General features: G+C 39.6%; 1 protein-coding gene across 10 annotated transcripts in view; it reads right to left on the minus strand.

The window, feature by feature from the left end:
* Window positions 1-18941, minus strand: part of CLOCK (clock circadian regulator) — a 124132-nt gene that overhangs the window by 85181 nt on the left and 20010 nt on the right. For 5 of the 10 annotated variants that reach the window (XM_060416642.1, XM_042251043.1, XM_042251045.1 and 2 more), the window contains exon 3: window positions 7699-7785. The exons of the other annotated variants lie outside the window; for them this stretch is intronic. The gene's annotated coding sequence lies outside the window, so the exon portion shown is untranslated. The remainder of the gene's footprint in view (window positions 1-7698; window positions 7786-18941) is intronic. 10 annotated transcript variants of the gene reach the window in all.

The following is an 18941-nucleotide window of genomic DNA, read 5'->3' on the forward strand; positions in this document are numbered from 1 at the left end:
GGGCATTCGTCTTCCTCCAGTTTAGGAATCAGTTTAGTCATGTATTAGATTTAGCCATTGTATCTCCTGAGCAGAAGATATTAAAGAGGTGCCAAGAAAAAGCGTCTGCTTCCAATGCGGGAGACCCGGGTTCGATCCCTGGGTCGGGAAGATCCCCTGGAGAAGGAAATGGCAATCCACTCCAGTATTCTTGCCTGGAGAATCCCATGGACGGAGAAGCCTAGTAGGTTACAGTCCACGGGGTCGCAAAGAGTCGGACACGACTGAGCGACTTCACCTTCACCTTTAAGAATACACAGGGGCTTCTGGGTGCCCTTTCCCAATAAAATCTCTTGCTTTGTCAACACATGGGTCTCCTCGGACAATTCATTACCGAGTGTTAGACAAGAGCCCAGTTTCCGGCCCTGAAAGGAGTCCCTCTTCCTGCAACAAATCGCGGCTCTGGCAGGACTCTTCTTTGCTGAGACTGACATCCTGACCACTCAGGGTACTCAGGGGCCAGCTTGCCTGCCAATGGACCAGACCCAGCAGCCACAACTGGGACCCTTTTGTCCCTGGTCTCCTCCTGACGCGGACAACTGGCCAGAGTGCTCCGACCAGTAAGGAACAAGAGACTTTATTGACCTCTCTCCCCTTCCCTCTCTCTCTCCTCTCCTTAATCCTTCCTATCCTTCCCTGTTTTTCTAGTCCCCTGGTCCTGGATGCAGGAATCTGGTAGAAGGGCCCTCAGCCTGAGCTGAGGATTGGAGACTGATCACCTCCTCTTGGCAGAGAACTCGAATTCTGGTTCTGGTCTGGTCTGATTTCTGGTAGGGCCAAGTTCCAGTCCTCCCTTCTCTGGAGGCCCAGGGAAAAGTCCCATAATGCCTGGGTATCTGTAGGTGGCAGGAGATGTCTGTAAGTCCACCCCTTTTGCCCCCCCTCTCCTGCCTTCTCCCCCTTCTTCTTTCAACCTGGCTTCCTTTCCTCCCTCAAAATCTTTGATGTTAGTACTTAGATCTGAAGTTCTGTGTCTCTATAGGAGGTTTTCTGAGAGACTGTATTCTTGTACTTAAGGGCTTCCCTGGTGGAATGTGAAGTCAAGTGGGCCTCAGAAAGCATCACTACGAACAAAGCTAGTGGAGGTGATGGAATTCCAGTGGAGCTGTTTCAAATCCTGAAAGATGATGCTGTGAAAGTGCTGCACTCAATATGCCAGCAAATTTGGAAAACTCAGCCGTGGCCACAGGACTGGAAAAGGTCAGTTTTCATTCTAATCCCAAAGAAAGGCAATGACAAAGAATGCTCAAATTACCGCACAATTGCACTCATCTCACATGCTAGTAAAGTAATGCTCAAAATTCTCCAAGCCAGGCTTCAGCAATATGTGAACTGTGAACTTCCTGATGTTCAAATTGGTTTTAGAAAAGTCAGAGGAACCAGAGATCAAATTGCCAACATTCGTTGGATCATGGAAAAAGCAAGAGAGTTCCAGAAAAACATCTATTTCTGCTTTATTGACTATGCCAAAGCCTTTGATTGTGTGGATCACAATAAACTGTGGAAAATTCTGAAAGAGATGGGAATACCAGACCACCTAACCTGCCTCTTGAGAAACCTGAATGCACGTCAGGAAGCAACAGTTAGAACTAGACTGGAACAACAGACTGGTTTCAGATAGGAAAAGGAGTACATCAAGGCTGTATATTGTCACTCTGCTTATTTAACTTATATGCAGAGTACATCATGAGAAACGCTGGGGTGGATGAAGCACAAGCTGGAATCAAGACTGCTGGGAGAAATATCAATAACCTCAGACATGCAGATGACACCACCCTTATGGCAGAAAGTGAAGAAGCACTAAAGAGCCTCTTGATGAAAAGTGAAAGAGGAGAGTGAAAAAGTTGGCTTAAAGCTCAACATTCAGAAAATTAAGATCACGGCAACCGGTCCCATCACTTCATGGCAAACAGATGAGGAAACAGTGGAAACAGTGGCTGACTTTATTTTGGGGGGCTCCAAAATCACTGCAGATTGTGATTACAGCCATGAAATTAAAAGATGCTCACTCCTTGGAAGGAAAGTTATAACCAACCTAGACAGAATATTAAAAAGCAGAGATATTACTTTGTCAACAAAGGTCCATCTAGTCAAGGCTATGGTCTTTCCAGTGGTCATGTATGAATGTGAGAGTTGGACTATACAGAAAGCTATAAAGAGTCAGACAAGACCGATCGACTGAACTGAAACACCTTTTAAATTGTCTTGGTCTTTATAAGGTATTCTGCAAGACACGATTTTAAAACATAGGTTTTTGAGTAAATCAAACAGGGAAGTTTCATTAAAAAAGAGATTAAATTGAAGAGTTGGGAAAAGTTTTAGAAGACTCAGATGAGAATATATAAAACTTCCTACTCAAGAGTGGCTTTAGTATATACATATTTTTAGTTTTATTATCAAAAGGTTTCTAGATTTGATATTGTTAAATCTTATCCCTCAAGATGTCAAAAAATTATTATAACTTAGACAAATTACTGTTTTCATCAAAATTCTCTCCTACAGTAACAAAAAGACACCTAATCCCAGTAAACAAATCCTTAAATGAACTGGAATTACTGTGATCATTCATAGAAATAACAACTATTTGAGATACAAGATATCATGTACTTTTACTCAACAAACATTGACTGCGTGCCAACTATGTGCCAGATTTATGATAGTTACAAAGAGATCAATAATTTTTTAAAAATTAGGCATGGTACTCACCCTTAAGAAACTTATAGTTTAGCAAACCTAAGATTCCTGCTTTCAGACAGGAAAGGTATTATTTTTCTCTATTCTGAAAACAAAGCAACTAGGATGCAGAGTGGTAAATGTGTCAAACTGCACAGAACTGTGAAATGTTCTAGAGACGTACGAAGTTAGTAATAGTTGCTCAGTCATGTCCGATTCTTTGCAAACCCATGGACAGTAGCCTGCCAGGCTCCTCTGTCCATGGAATTCTCCAGGGAAGAATACTGGAGTGGGTTGCCATTTCCTTGTCCAGGGGATCTTCTCAACCCAGGGAAAGAACCTGGGTCTCCCACATCGCAGGTGGATTCTTTACCATCTGAGCCACTAGGGAAGCCACAGAAAAGAGCACAAGAAAGGTAGATCCTAAAACTGTGGTCTTAAATCTCCTAATAGAGGACTTAATTTGCCTCTGTCAGGCTGCAGAAGACTCCTTAAAAATATCCTCCAATCTTTCCACTGACTCCAAAAGGGACCATGTTCCTTAGTTCCCAATGTACATACTAGCCTTGTTCCACTGAGTCAGCCATCAACCACTTTCCAAATAATATATTAGTACTTTTACATAAAAATATGGTAACAGATATATCTCCTTACATAGAAACAGATAATGTCCTTTACATATAAACTCCTTACATAGAAAAAAACAGAAATTGCACAAAAGGTATATACTACCAGATGCTTTTAGAATGGATGTTATAATAAATATGCAAATCGAAGACAGGCTGGTCATAGTGGTTCTTTAATAATTTAACTGTGTTGGTGATAGGCTATAGTAGGCCATATGAGTCAGTGAAGTTTGGTTCTTTTCAAAGTTGTATGTAACCTAATATCTTTTCATTCAATTAGTGTGAGGAATGCCACGGCTAGAAGAAACAGGATGAAGAGTGTTAGAATGTTAGTTTTAAACATTCTGTTAGGAGGAGAGTTGAACCTCTAATAATAACGACTTTTTTATACAATTACTAGGCTCTGCAGTCTACCTGTGTTCTCAGGCAGGGTGTTTTCATGAATTAAGATTATATCATTAATTAGTTTTAAAGTGCTTTTGAAAAGTAGGTAGGCCTTATTTCTATCTTTTTGTACTGGGAGAAATATATAATAGAAACTGACTTGGATTACTCTGGTGTAAACTCATATTACATAAAACCTTAACTATTGAATAAATGAATATTTAATATTGGTTATACCATTGGGATGTCCTGACCCAACATCAAGATTCTAAACCCCACTGTCGATATGAACTCTAGAGTAGGACTATGCTGTTATCTGTAGTGTAACTTGCTCCACTGATCAGTTTTTTGGATCAGTAAGGGATCAAACATTTTGACTATTTGGTCTAAATTTTAATCATTCAGAGACTTTTTTGTTCTCTGAGATCACCCTAAACAAAACCACTAACCCATATAAAAGTGTTATTATCCCATGATGATTTAGTTCATTTGGGGGCGGGGCATTAATTAAATAAAGCTCCATCAGTCTTCTCGTCTTATTTTGTTATTCCCACCTCTTCACAGGAAGGTCAATTTCACTGATTAAGAAATAGGAAACCCTTGTGTGGCCACTCACACAAGTCTTTATTCAGAAAACAAGCGATTATGCTACCTTAGCATGGTCAGGATAATAGATGTCACTGGGCAAGCAGTGCCTCTAATATTAGTCAGGCTAGAAGTGACACTCTAGGTAAATAGGCAAGGTTTGTATTTGTTGAGTTCCTTTTACTTTTTTAAAATCTTTTAGTAGGTGCATACCTCTGTCAGATTAAGAGTAATTTTAATAAATAATTTAACATTGACTTAGATTTGTTATCTACCAATGATTCCATTACTTATATAAGCTTATGCAAGAAGAAACATTTCCTGTTAGTCATATTAACATTATTGTTTCTTTTAATTAATAGATTAGTCCAGTATTAAACTAGGAGTTGATTTATTGTTAGTATTAAGGTCAATATGTTGCCAAGCTTGAACAACTAATCGATGGCTATTTTTTAAGGCAACTATGGTGTTATTTTTACTTTCCAGATAAGGTTGTACCCTGTTTCTAAGGAGCTGAAACTTTTTAGATTAACATTTAAAAATACATTAAACTTTCTGACTTTTTAATAGTTTGTAAAGTTGAACTAAGATCTAAGATTATTTTTTTTGGACAACCAGCTCTCATCAGGCTTGTTAGGCTTGTCATCTCTACTTATAAATCTTCTCAGAATTTTGCTATATAGATGAGTTTGTTCTTATAAACTGTTCGTAAGGAACTCATCTGGCTTCCGGGGATTTAAGTTCTCTTTGTAAAAAATTTCCTAGTTAAATCATTATATAAAAAGTAAAAAGGGAAACGTTTGTTATTACTTTCAATTCTTTTTTTTAAATCATGCCCTTACAGTATTTTCCACATAGCACCCCAAATTTTTAAATTTCCATCTCTTATACTTTAAATAGTGGGTGAATAATTTATTTAATCTGCTTATAACAGTTGAATTTGTGGGAAATTTGGGACAGATTTAAAGTATCCATAAATTATGAAACTCCTGAGGGTAAAATAAACTAGGTGGTTTTATTTACGCTAGCCTTTGATTTATCCAAGCACACTTTCTAGTATGCTTCCCTCTAGTATGATTTTATCTCCTCACACGTGTTTGGTACTTGCTAAGAGGTTATAAAGGTTATTAATAATTGAGGAGGGTGATGGGTGAAGTGTGCATGCTTGATGGCCTGATTCAACTAGGTACTCTATTCTTAATTTATTACCATAGCCTCCTTTGGTTTTTAGTTTCATAAAAACTTTCATATAATAAGAAATATGTTCTTGAAATAGAAAATATAGTCCATTTCCTCCCATCCCACAAGTTACATTTTGACCTAATATTTTTATGTGTAATAATTATACTTTCTATTATTCCTTTTTAGAATTTCCTGAAGACAGCAGTATACAGACTGAATTAGCAAATGCTGGTGAGCTTTATCAGGGTTTATCAATTATAGAGCAGGCTCCTCTAGAGGGGTATGAAGCACCATCAAGTCTCTTGAGTTTTAAGCTATTGCTAACAGAACTCTGGCAAATAATTTTGTTACTGTAATTATCTGAGTTTAGGGCTAAGCATATGGGTTATCTAATCCTGGTTTGAGTCTTAGCTGTCGTGTGATCAAGAACTGTTAAAGTCACTTTCGTAGTTTATTTTTATTTTAGCTATAGCTTTTTAAGGTTTAGCTAGAACTTTTTTATTTTTCTTTAACACAATTTACACTGGTTTTCTATTAATTTGAATTAATCATATGACCGCAGTGGCTAGCACAAAATTTACCAACCCTAAACAATATAACTAAGTCCAATTTTCATTCATGGCTTAATTTTTATTACTGCTGTTTCCCATGAGGGTGTGGCTTAAGCAAGGCAATATGACCTACTATTTTCGTGTGCTTGATTATCTGCTTCTTTTAATCATGATTTAGAGGACAGTCTGTTGAAGCAGGATTCCCAGCTAGTACTAGTGGTAAAGAACCTGCCTGTCAATTCAGGAGACATAAGAGACATGGGTTTGATCCATGGGTTGGGAAGATCCCCTGGAGGAGGGCATGGCAGCCCATTCCAGTATTCTTGCCTGGAGAATCCCATGGACAGAGGAACCAGGCGGGCTACAGTCCACTGGGTTGCAAAGCTGGACACAACGGAAGCGACTTGCACGCACACACTGCTTAAGACATTATGGTAACACTAAAACCTGGTAAAAAACTGAGAGTACTATTTTAATTTTCTTCCTAATATGCCCATTTACATTCACTTTAGAAGAAAAGTAATACCAGAATCAACTTATTGCCCGCTTGAAAACAGCAACACAGGTCTAATGAGAATATGGATTCCACTTTCCAGGATAGAAAAAAAGTGTAAGTTCACTCACTGAGAATTGCTTATTAACTCTTGTCTCCCTCTAATTTTCCCCAACTCATTTTTTATCTTAGCACTCAATCTATAAATACTCTTCCAACTAGGTAGAGCAGAGGTCAGCTAACTTACTCTATGCTGCCGCTGCTGCTAAGTCGCTTCAGTCGTGTCTGACTCTGTGCGACCCTATAGATGGCAGCCCAACAGGCTCCTCCGTCCCTGGGATTCTCCAGGCAAGAACAGGAGTGGGTTGCCATTTCCTTCTCCAATTTACTCTATAAAAGGTCATAAAGTAAATATTTTTGGCTTTCTGGGCCCTAAGGTCTCTGATGCAACTCCCTAACTCTGCCTCTATAGCCTGAAAACAGCATACACAATGTGTGAAAAAATAAGATCGGCTGTATTTCAATAAAGCTTTATTCATAAACAGTAAACCTGAGTTTCATATAATTTTAACATATCGCAAAGTAGTATTCTTCTTCCAGGATTTTTTTCCACCAACCATTTAAAAATGTAAAGACTATTCTTAGTTCACAGGTCATACAAAACAGGCAGTAGGCTGGATTTGGTAGTGTGTCCCTGGATGGACAGACCTACTTATAAGCTGGAGTTGTAGCAGGTGACTGGCCCGTCTTTACCTCAGTCAACTGATCTCTAAACCTAAAACCTGACACAAAATAATCCTTAGTCTACTTTTCATTCATTTGCAAATCACCTTTCTCTCAAAAAAGAAAAGACAAGTTGTAGTTCTTACTTTCAGATGGTAACTTTGAAGAATTTCAAGAACTGCTGAAATACATCTGGATATCATTATCTTTCAATAAATAATTTTTCACTTCTCTTGAGAATAAAAATTCTAAAGATAAATAAAAGCTATCAAAGCAGTTAGCAGGCTATGCTCTAAATGTTTTTATAATAATCTGTCCTATGCTTCTTGCAAGGAGACTGCAAACTTCACTGTACCCAATATTTATGTCAAAAAAAAAAAAAAGAAGAGAAGGCATACTTCTGAGCTCAAAATGAAGACTGAAGATATCTAGTGAAACTCACCAAGTTGTAAAGATTCATCTAAAAGGAATGCAGAATTTTCCAAAGTCATCTTAGACTGTGACAAAATCAGCTTCTAAGTTTCAGCAGCTTTACAGGGAAAAAAAAAAAAAAATCCATGAAACAAGGGCAGCTATGGAAATAATGTTAACCAAATTCTAAGTAACAATACTGCCAGTATATTTTTTTTTCCATCCATGTATACCACATTAATTGAGGTTTCCTATGTGCCAGGAATTGGGGACGCAGCAATGAACATGTCAGGTTCTATCAACCCCTCTGGAGCTCAGTCTGTAGGGTCACTTCAAATGGGATGAAAGGTTTTAAAACCATGATGGTGTGAAATGGGAGCACGGCAGAGACACAAATTAGTCTGGTGGGAATTTGTTAGAAAATGTCTCCTAAAAGAGAGGCAATTAATGCAAGCATGAGTAGGATCTGGCCAAATAAAGCAACTGGGGAGGGGAAAGAAAGAATATGTTACATTAAAGGGAACAGCATGTTCAAAGGGGGCAGATGTAGGAGAGAATATGGCATTGTGTGAAAGTAAAAGAAGTCGAGTGTGGCTGCTCAGAGTAAGAAAAGAGATGAGAAGGTATATGGGCAAAAGAAGAAAGTAAGGAGTTAAAACAATTTGCCCGGCATCACTCAGTCACACAGAGCTAACAGGCAGAGTTCATTTTAAGCCCTCACCACTTGACTGCAATATAATAACCATTCTGCAGCTTTTCTCAGTCCTCTATCATCAAGGGTCTTAGAAGAGGACCCCTGGGAAGAAGGTTGATGGAAAGTCTTAAGGAGGATGATCCTTTCATGGAGCTTTTGCAAGGGCCTGAGAGAAAAGTGCCAACCTCACTATGAATGGAAGAACTGATCAACCAACCATCAGGAGCCCTCCTGCAAGATGAAGGGAAAGAAGAGCCCCAGCACCATCCTCAATTACTAATGAATAGTTGTTAAGCATTTTATTATGTGTGAAGTCTAGCTGTAAGTGCTTTACATGTATTAACTAATTTAATCCTCACAACATCCCTATGAGATAGGTGCTTTTTATTACTCTCTATTTCCAGTATGGTTTTATGAACAGTCCAATGATCATCATTAATTTTTATTAACAATTGGAAATGAAAATTATTAGAAATGTTAATGATATTTCTTTCCACCATATTAAAAGAATTTTAATTACCCTTCAATAGGAAAAGTACAATTTTAAAGACTGATTAACAAAAACAAAAGATTTCACAACATTAACTGGGTTATTTCTCTTTTAACTAGCAGTTCCGTTAGACAAGGAGTTGGAAATTCTGTTCCTTGCTCATTCATTCACTTACTATGATAGGTTCTACATATCTAATGACAAGGGGAAAAAAACACCAAATTCCTGCCCTCATGGAGTTTTACTCACTGAAATGAATATTGATACCCCCTAGCAAATATGTTTTTATAACATATCCTACTTATAAAATGTTCTTATGTAAAGAGTCAAACTCTGCTTTTTCCAGTTTTTCTATGGTGTTTCCAGTAGTCATGTACAAATGTGAGAACTGGACCATAATAAAGTTGAGTGCCAAAGAACTGATGCTTTCAAATTGTGGTGCTGGAGAAGACTCTTGAGGGTCTCTTGGACTGCAAGGAGATCCAACCAGTCAATCCTGAAGGATATCAACAATGAATATTCATTGGAAGGACTGATGCTGAAGCTGAAGCTCCAATACTTTGGTCACCTGATGTTAAGAGCCAATTCACTGGAAAAGACCCTGATGCTGGGCAAGACTGAGGGCAGGCGGAGAAGGGGGCAACAGAGGATGAGATCACTGGACGGCATCACCAACTCAATGAACGTGAGTTGAGCAAACTGCAGGAGATAGTGAAGGACAAGGAAGCCTGGCATGCTGCACTCCATGGGGTCACAAAGAATCGGACACACCTTAGCGACTAAACAACAACAACAGAGTCAAACTACAGAATCAAATCTTTATATTGTCTATTCTTAATAGTTGCAGTGTCACATCCAGGGGCGAAAAAAATCTTCAATAGAAATTAAAACGGTTTCTTACATTCCAAAGCACAATGCTCTACTCTTGGGTCTCATGGAACAGACCACAAAGGGGAAAAAAGTGTCTAAAAAGGGCCTTTAAAGGAATAATAATGAAAAAAAAAGCTTGAGAAACACTGCTTTAGATCAAACTTTCAATTTAAATCAATATAGAAAAGGAGTAAGTAAAATGACATCAAGAAGCAACCAGATAAATTCAGAATGAGAAATATTCTATAGAACTGACCTAGTTTCTTATATATATATACTTAGAAATATGTGCAGATGAATTAGATGTGGAATATGCTTCAAACAGATTCAGGAGAAGGTACATAGCTGAAGGTATATATGAAACAAGACAGGTCCTGAGTTGATAGTTATTAAAGCTGAGAGTTCATCATTCTATTCTGTACTACTGTTCTATATGTATTCCATTAAAACAAAAGCGTGTCTTATTTGAAGAAGATTTTGAACTCTTAACAAACTGGAACAGAACTATGTAATACATAGCTGGTACAAACATTGTCTATCAAAGGGATCTACAAACCAATATCACTCTTTTCCCGAATAAACTGTACTTATAAGAAAAAAAGGACTCAAGAAACATAACTAACTGCTAATATCCCATATTAATTCTGATTCAAATAACATAAAAAGGTATTTTTCAAACAAGTGGAAAAGATCTGAATAAGACCTAGGTAATATATAATATTAAGAAACTATGGTTAATTTGGTTAGATATGATAGAGTTTATGTAAGAAAATATCTTTACTTTTTAAAAAAACATATAGAAGTATTTTACCCTCCCTGGTGGCTGAGGCGGTAAAGAATCCGCCCACAATGCGAGAGACCCGGGTCTGATCCTGGGTCAAGAAGATCCCCTGGAGAAGAAAATCACTACCCACTTCAGTATTCTTGCCTGGGAAATCACATGGACAGAGGAGCTGCTGGGCTAGTCTGTGGGATCACAAAGAGTTCAGTTCAGTTCAGCACAGTCGCTCAGTCATGTCCGATTCTTTGCGACCCCATGAATCGCAGCACACCAGGCCTCTCTGTCGATCACCATCTCCCAGAGTTCACTCAAACTCATGTCCATGGAGTCGGTGATGCCATCCAGTCATCTCATTCTCTGTCGTCCCCTTTTCCTCCTGCACCCAATCCCTCCCAGCATCAGAATCTTTGCCAATGAGTCAACTCTTCCCATGAGGTGGCCAAAGTACTGGAGTTTCAGCTTTAGCATCATTCCTTCCAAAGAAATCCCAGGGCTGATGTCCTTCAGAATGGACTGGTTGGATCTCCTTGCAGTCCAAGGGACTCTCAAGAGTCTTCTCCAACACCACAATTCAAAAGCACAATTCTTCGGCGCTCAGCTCTTTTCACAGTCCAACTCTCACACCCATACATGACCACTAAAATACCACAGCCTTGACTAGACAGACCTTTGCTGGCAAAGTAATGTCTCTGCTTTTCAATATGCTATCTAGGTTGGTCATAACTTTCTTCCAAGGAGTAAGCGTCTTTTAATTTCATGGCTGCAGTCACCATCTGCAGTGATTTTGGAGCCCCCCAAAATAAAGTCTGACACTGTTTCCAATGTTTCCCCATCTATTTGCCATGAAGTGATGGGACCAGATGCCATGATCTTCGTTTTCTGAATGTTGAGCTTTAAGCCAACTTTTTCACTCTTTCACTTTCATCACGAGGCTTTTTAGCTCCTCTTCACTTTCTGCCATAAGGGTGGTGTCATCTGCATATCTGAGGTGATTGATATTTCTCCCGGCAATCTTGATTCCAGCTTGCGCTTCTTCCAGCCCAGCATTTCTCATGATGTACTCTGCATAGAAGTTAAATAAGCAGGGTGACAATATACAGCCTTGACATACTCCTTTTCCTATCTGAAACCAGTCTGTTTTTCCATGTCCAATTCTAACTGTTGCTTCCTGACCTGCATATAGGTTTCTCAACAGACAGGTCAGGTGGTCTGGTATTCCCATCTCTCTCAGAATTTTCCAGTTTATTGTGATCCACACAGTCAAAGGCTTTGGCATAGTCAATAAAGCAGAAATAGATGTTTTTCTGGAACTCTCTTGCTTTTTCCATGATCCAGCGGATGTTGGCAATTTGATCTCTGGTTCCTCTGACTTTTCTAAAACCAGCTTGAACATCAGGAAGTTCACGGTTCACATATTGCTCAAGCCTGGCTTGGAGAATTTTGAGCATTACTTTACTAGCATGTGAGATGAATGCAATTGTGTGGTAATTTGAGCATTCTTTGGCATTGCCTTTCTTTGGGACTGAAAACTGACCTTTTCCAGTCCTGTGGCCAGTGCTGAATTTTCCAAATTTGCTGGCCTATTGAGTGCATCACTTTCACGGCATCATCTTTCAGGATTTGAAATAGCTCTATTGGAATTCCATCACCTCCACCGGCTTTTTTCATAGTGATTCTTTCTAAGGCCCACTTGACTTCACATTCCAAGATGTCTGGCTCTAGGTGAGTGATCACACCATCGTGATTATCTTGGTCATGAAGATCTTTTTTGTACAGTTCTTCTGTGTATTCTTGCCTCCTCTTCTTAGCATCTTCTGCTTCTCTTAGGTCCAGACCATTTATGCCCTTTATCAAGCCCATCTTTGCATGAAATGTTCCCTTGGTATCTCTACTTTTCTTGAAGATATCTCTAGTCTTTCCCATTCTGTTGTTTCCTCTATTTCTTTGCATTGATCGCTGAGAAAGGTTTTCTTATCTCTTCTTGGTATTATTTGGAACTCTGCATTCAGATGCTTATATCTTTCCTTTTCTCCTTTGCTTTTTGCTTCTCTTCTTTTCACAGCTATTTGTAAGTCCTCCTCAGACAGCCATTTTTCTTTTTTGCATTTCTTTTCCTTGAGGATGGTCTTGATCACTGTCTCCTGTACAATATCAGCCACCTCAGTCCATAGTTCATCAGGTACTCTATCTGTCAGATCTAGTCCCTTAAATCTATTTCTCAGTTCCACTGTACAATCATAAGGGATTTGATTTAGGTCATACCTGAATGGTCTAGTGGTTTTCCCTCAATTTAAGTCTGAATTTGGCAATAAGGAGCTCATGATCTGAGCCCCAAGTCCAAGGAGCGGTGGCTGCGCGGGTGGCAGGAGGACCTAGAGGAGCTACTCCACATTCAAGGTCAGGAGGGGCGGCGGTGAGGAGATACCCCTTGTCCAAGGTAAGGGGCAGGGGCTGCGCTTTGCTGGAGCAGCCATGAAGAGATACCCCACATCCAAGGTAAGAGAAACCCAAGTAAGATGGTAGGTGTTGCGAGAGGGCTTCAGAGGGCGGACACACTGAAGCCATACTCACAGAAAACTAGTCAGTCTGATCACACGAGGACCACAGCCCTGTCTAACTCAGTGAAGCCAAGCCATGCCTGCGGGGCTGACCAAGACGGCCGGGCAAGGTGGAGAGGCCTGAGAGAGAGTGCTCCACGGGAGAAGGGGCTGGCAAGCCACTTCAGGATTCTTGCCTCGAGAACCCCACGAACACTATGAAAAGGCAAGATGAAAGGACACTGAAAGAGGAACTCCCCAGGTTGGTAGATGCCCAGTATGCTACTGGAGATCAGCGGAGAAATAACTCCCGAAAGAATGAAGGGATGGAGCCAAAGCAAAAACAATACCCAGCTGTGGATGTGACTGGTGATAGAAGCAAGATCCGATGCTGTAAAGAGCAATACTGCATAGGAACCTGGAATGTCAGGTCCATGAATCAAGGCAAATTGGAAGTGGTCAAACAGGAGATGGCAAGAGTCAATGTCGACATTCTAGCAATCAGCGAACTAAAATGGACTGAAATGGGTGAATTTAACTCAGATGACCATTATATCTACTACTGCAGGCAGGAAACCCTCAGAAGAAATGGAGTAGCCATCATGGTCAACAAAAGAGTCTGAAATGCAGTACTTGGATGCAATCTCAAAACGACAGAATAATCTCTGTTCGTTTCCAAGGCAAACCATTCAATATCACGGTAATCCAAGTCTATGAAGTTGAACAGTTTTATGAAGACCTACAAGACCTTTTAGAGCTAACACCCAAAAGAGATGTCCTTTTCATTATCGGGGACTGGAATGCAAAAGTAGAAAGTCAAGAAACACCTGGAGTAACAGGCACATTTGGCCTTGGAATACAGAATGAAGCAGGGCAAAGGCTAATAGAGTTTTGCCAGAAGAACGCACTGGTCATAGCAAACACCCTCTTCCAACAACACAAGAGAAGAGTCTACACATGGACATCACCAGATGGTCAACAACAAAATTAGATTGATTATATTCTTTGCAGCCCAAGATGGAGAAGCTCTATACATACAGTCAGCAAAAACAAGACCAGGAGCTAACACCTAGAGGTATTAAAAAATATCTTTTTATACTGTTTGAATCAGAACTTTTTAACTACAGAAATACTTAGAAGTGAAGCGACAATTCCTTTCATTCTTTTTTTTTTTTTCCTTAAAAAAAGAAAACCTGGAGAATGAAAGATAATGATGACAGTTTTGTCTTACTTTCCCCTTTGGAATGCCTACTGGTAAGACAGCACAGAAGTACAAAAAGTTTAAGATCTATAAAACAATAAAAAGAATGGAGTAGGAAGTTACGAAGAGATGAACCGACACAGTAAATTTCTAGACAATAGAAAGAAGATCCAAAGTGTGTTAACAGGTTAAGCAAAACTAGGGAAAACACAGTGCAAAATTCACACATAGAGGGACTACCATGGAGGCCTGAGTCAATCCTCCTGAGACTCTAGACTCAAGTTAGCAGATAAAGAGGCTGAATACTGGTGACCTAGGAAAAAGTTACCTGTCTCCTTTCTCTGCACCCACTCCTTGGCTAGGCAAGGCCCAATGGCACCCCTAAGCCAAAAACTGTGCCACTCTTTTCTAAAGAAATCTAGTAGAAATCTGGCAACCTGTTCATAATGAAACCAGAGGAATGTTACCGTCGAGCAAGTCTGTTGTCAATACGACAAACAGAAAGCTCCTGAGAATCACAATAGGTTTCCTGCTCTTCTGCTCTAAACCTGAACTTGCCAGCAGACAAGACACTCCATCTATGGACTAAGAATTACCAACCAGTCTTTTTAAACAGAGAAAGCAATTGAAAAAAACCCACCTACCCAACAAGAAAAAAACACCCCACTGTAGCTACAGAAAGTAATCAAGACATTCCTGTAGCAATATACATGAGTCAACTATGTAATTTCGTATGAGGAAAAACCACAGCTAGAAAAAGACAAAGGTAAATAATAAATTAACCCCAGAAGACTCACAAAGTATTCAGGTACAGAAGAAAAGGATTAAACAATCAAAATATCCTTAAGAGACTCCTAAAGAAACTGCATTCAATAAAACAAAAACAGAATGCTACAATGATACAAATTTTACAACACCGAGAATTGTTGTAAATACTTTACAAATATGAACTCCTTTGCCCACAAAGTAGTTATCCTCATTTCATAGTTCAGAAACAGAGCACAGAAAGGTTAAATAATTTACCTAAGGTCATATGGTTATTAAGTAGTGGAGCTGGGATCTTAACAGACACAGTCTAGCAGTCTAGTTCTATTGTATATGCTTTTAACAACTATACCATGTTGCCTCTTAAAATAATACAAACAGAAAATAAGCAAAGATACTGCAATACTTACAATCTGCTTATAGACATTCACAGAAAAGCAGGAACATCTAGCTAAAGAAATAAAATAAGGAATAAAAAGGCAATGACAGAAAACATGAGAGATATGACATAAGGATCAAACCAGAAAGCCAATATTCTGCTGATGAGCATTCCAAAGTGGAAGAACATAGGAAACCAAGAAATATTACCAAAAAACAGTGAGAACATTGCCCATACCTTAATGAAAACACCTGCATTTCAACAGAAAAGGTCTATCAACTCCAGAGAGTTCAGACAGAATAACAACAACTCATACCAAGAAGAGATAAGAAAGCCTTCTTCAGCGATCAATGCAAAGAAATAGAGGAAAACGACAGATTGGGAAAGACTAGAGATCTCTTCAAGAAAATTAGAGATACCAAGGGAACATTTCATGCAAAGATGGGCTTGATAAAGGACAGAAATGGTCTGGACCTAACAGAAGCAGAAGATATTAAGAAGAGGTGGCAAGAATACACAGAAGAACTGTACAAAAAAGATCTTCACGACCCAGACAGTCATGATGATGTGATCACTAATCTAGAGCCAGACATCTTGGAATGTGAAGTCAAGTGGGCCTTAGAAACCATCACTACGAACAAAGCAAGTGGAGGTGATGGAATTCCAGTTGAGCTGTTTCAAATCCTGAAAGATGATGCTGTGAAAGTGCTGCACTCAATAGGCCAGCAAATTTGGAAAACTGAGCAGTGGCCACAGGACTGGAAAAGGTCAGTTTTCATTCCAATCCCAAAGAAAGGCAATGCCAAAGAATGCTCAAACTACCACACAATTGCACTCATCTCACATGCTAGTAAAGTAATGCTCAAAATTCTCCAAGCCAGGCTTCAGCAATACGTGAACCGTGAACTCCCTGATGTTCAAGCTGGTTTTAGAAAAGTCAGAGGAACCAGAGATCAAATTGCCAACATCCGCTGGATCATGGAAAAAGCAAGAGAGTTCTAGAAAAACATCTATTTCTGCTTTACTGACTATGCCAAAGCCTTTTGACTGTGTGGATTACAATAAACTGGAAAATTCTGAGAGAGATGGGAATACAGACCACCTGACCTGCCTATTGAGAAACCTATATGCAGGTCAGGAAGCAACAGTTAGAATTGGACATGGAAAAACAGACTGGTTCCAAATAGGAAAAGGAGTACGTCAAGGCTGTATACTGTCACCCTGCTTATTTAACTTATATGCAGAGCACATCATGAGAAATGCTGGAATGGATGAAACACAAGCTGGAATCAAGATTGCCGGGAGAAATATCAATCACCTCAGATATGCAGATGACACCACCCTTATGGCAGAAAGTGAAGAGGAACTCAAAAGCCTCTTGACGAAAGTGAAAGAGGAGAATGAAAAAGTTGGCCTAAAGCTCAACATTCAGAAAACAAAGATCATGGCATCCGGTCCCATCACTTCATGGGAAATAGATGGGGAAACAGTGGCAACAGTGTCAGACTTTATTTTGGGGTCTCTAAAATCACTGCAGGTGGTGACTGCAGCCATGAAATTAAAAGATGCTTACTCCTTGGAAGAAGAGTTATGACCAATCTAGATAGCATATTCAAAAGCAGAGACATTACTTTGCCGACTAAGGTCTGTCTAGTCAAGGCTATGGTTTTTCCAGTGGTCATGTATGGATGTGAGAGTTGGACTGTGAAGAAGGCTGAGCACCGAAGAATTTATGCTTTTGAACTGTGGTGTTGGAGAAGACTCTTGAGAGTCCTTTGGACTGCAAGGAGATCCAACCAGTCCATTCTGAAGGAGACCAACCCTGGGATTTCTTTGGAAGGAATGATGCTAAAGCTGAAACTCCAGTACTTTGGCCACCTCATGAGAAGAGTTGACTCGTTGGAAAAAACTCTGATGCTGGGAGGGATTGAGGGCAGGAGGAGAAGGGGACGACCGATGATGAGATGGCTGGATGGCATCACAGACTCGATGGACATGAGTCTGAGTGAACTCCGGGAGATGGTGATGGACAGGGAGGCTTGGCGTGCTGTGATTCATGGGGTCGCAAAGGGTCAGACACGACTGAGCGACTGAACTGAACTGAACATACCTAGACACGGGGCTTCACTGAGGGCACAATGGTAAAGAATCTGCCTGCCAATGTAGCAGACACAGGCAATGTGGGTTCGATCCCTGGGTTGGGAAGATCCCCTGCAGGAAGAAATGGCAACCACTCTAGTATTCCTGCCTAGAAAATTCCATGGATAGAGGAGCCTGGCAGGCTACAGCCCATGGGGGTCACAAAAAGAGTCAGACACAAGTGACCTACTGGCCATATACCTAGATATGTAACTATAAAAGTCCAGAACTTCAAAGACACAGTAAGATACTAAAGTTTCCAAAGAGAGAGAGGGAAAGGGTTATTAAAATATAACAAGACTCAGAGTAGCATCAGATTTCCTACCATCTTGATCTAAACAAAAGAGAGAAAAGCTCCTAAGTTCAAAAGAAAATTCACTCTGGATCTAAATTTCTACACTCAAACTACCAAGCAATTATGAACCAGGTAAAAGCCACGTTTAGGCATTCAAGAATGTTTACATCTTAAGTATCCTGTATACTGAAGTTAATCTGGAACATATTCCAGCAAAAAGGGGAGAATGCCATGAAACAGGAAGGTGTGACATCTAAGGAACAGTAAATCTAACCCAGAAATGCAGTGAAAGAATATCTCAGAATGTCAGACACTCAGCAGGCTTCCTTCTTACGAAGACTGAAGGAAGAAGCAGGAAAACTCTAAAAGGGATGTCTCTAGGAAAACCAGGGATTCCTTCCAACAAATAAGATACTGTGATTCAAGCAGGAAACATTTCTACCAAGGGAAAAAAGGTAATTACAGACTGCAGGAGGGGAAGATGGACAAGATTAAACAAACAACTCAGAATATAAGGCAAACTAGTGGCATGATTGTGAAAAAATTTGCCCTAAGATAACCAAACTTACCTTGATATCCTATTTTTTTTTTGACTTCCATTATAACTTTGTACTCATAAAAAATAAACAGCTCAATGAGTAACTGTAATTTATTGTGTTCAGCTTTTAGAATCAACCTACTGAAAAGCCTGAATGTTTTTGTTTTGTTTTGGCCATACCATGCAGCACGCAGGGTCTCAGTTCCCCAACCAGGGATCAAACCTGTGCCCTCTGCAGTGGGAGCGTGGAGTCTTAACCACTGCAATGTCTTAAATCTCCTTATACAACAGAATAAAAATGTTATGTGATCAACCGGGTCAAACACAAAAGAAAAGGTAGAAATGAAAGTGAAAGAGAAGAAAAGACAAGATAGAGAAATGGATAAAGGCTCTACTATCTTTATCTTACATAGCAGGGACTTAAAATATAATGTCTAAGAAGCACTTTATTTACAACTGCACAGGTACCAAATGAAAGAACTAATTATACTGTTTCAAACTTTGAGATGAAGAGAGATGAGTGATTAAGGACAGCAAAAGTAAGCTAAATCCTCATCGCTCTCAGCAAAATCAAGAGAATAATTT

Source organism: Ovis aries, chromosome 6 (assembly GCF_016772045.2).
Source record: "Ovis aries strain OAR_USU_Benz2616 breed Rambouillet chromosome 6, ARS-UI_Ramb_v3.0, whole genome shotgun sequence".
Classification (NCBI taxonomy): Eukaryota; Metazoa; Chordata; class Mammalia; order Artiodactyla; family Bovidae; genus Ovis; species Ovis aries.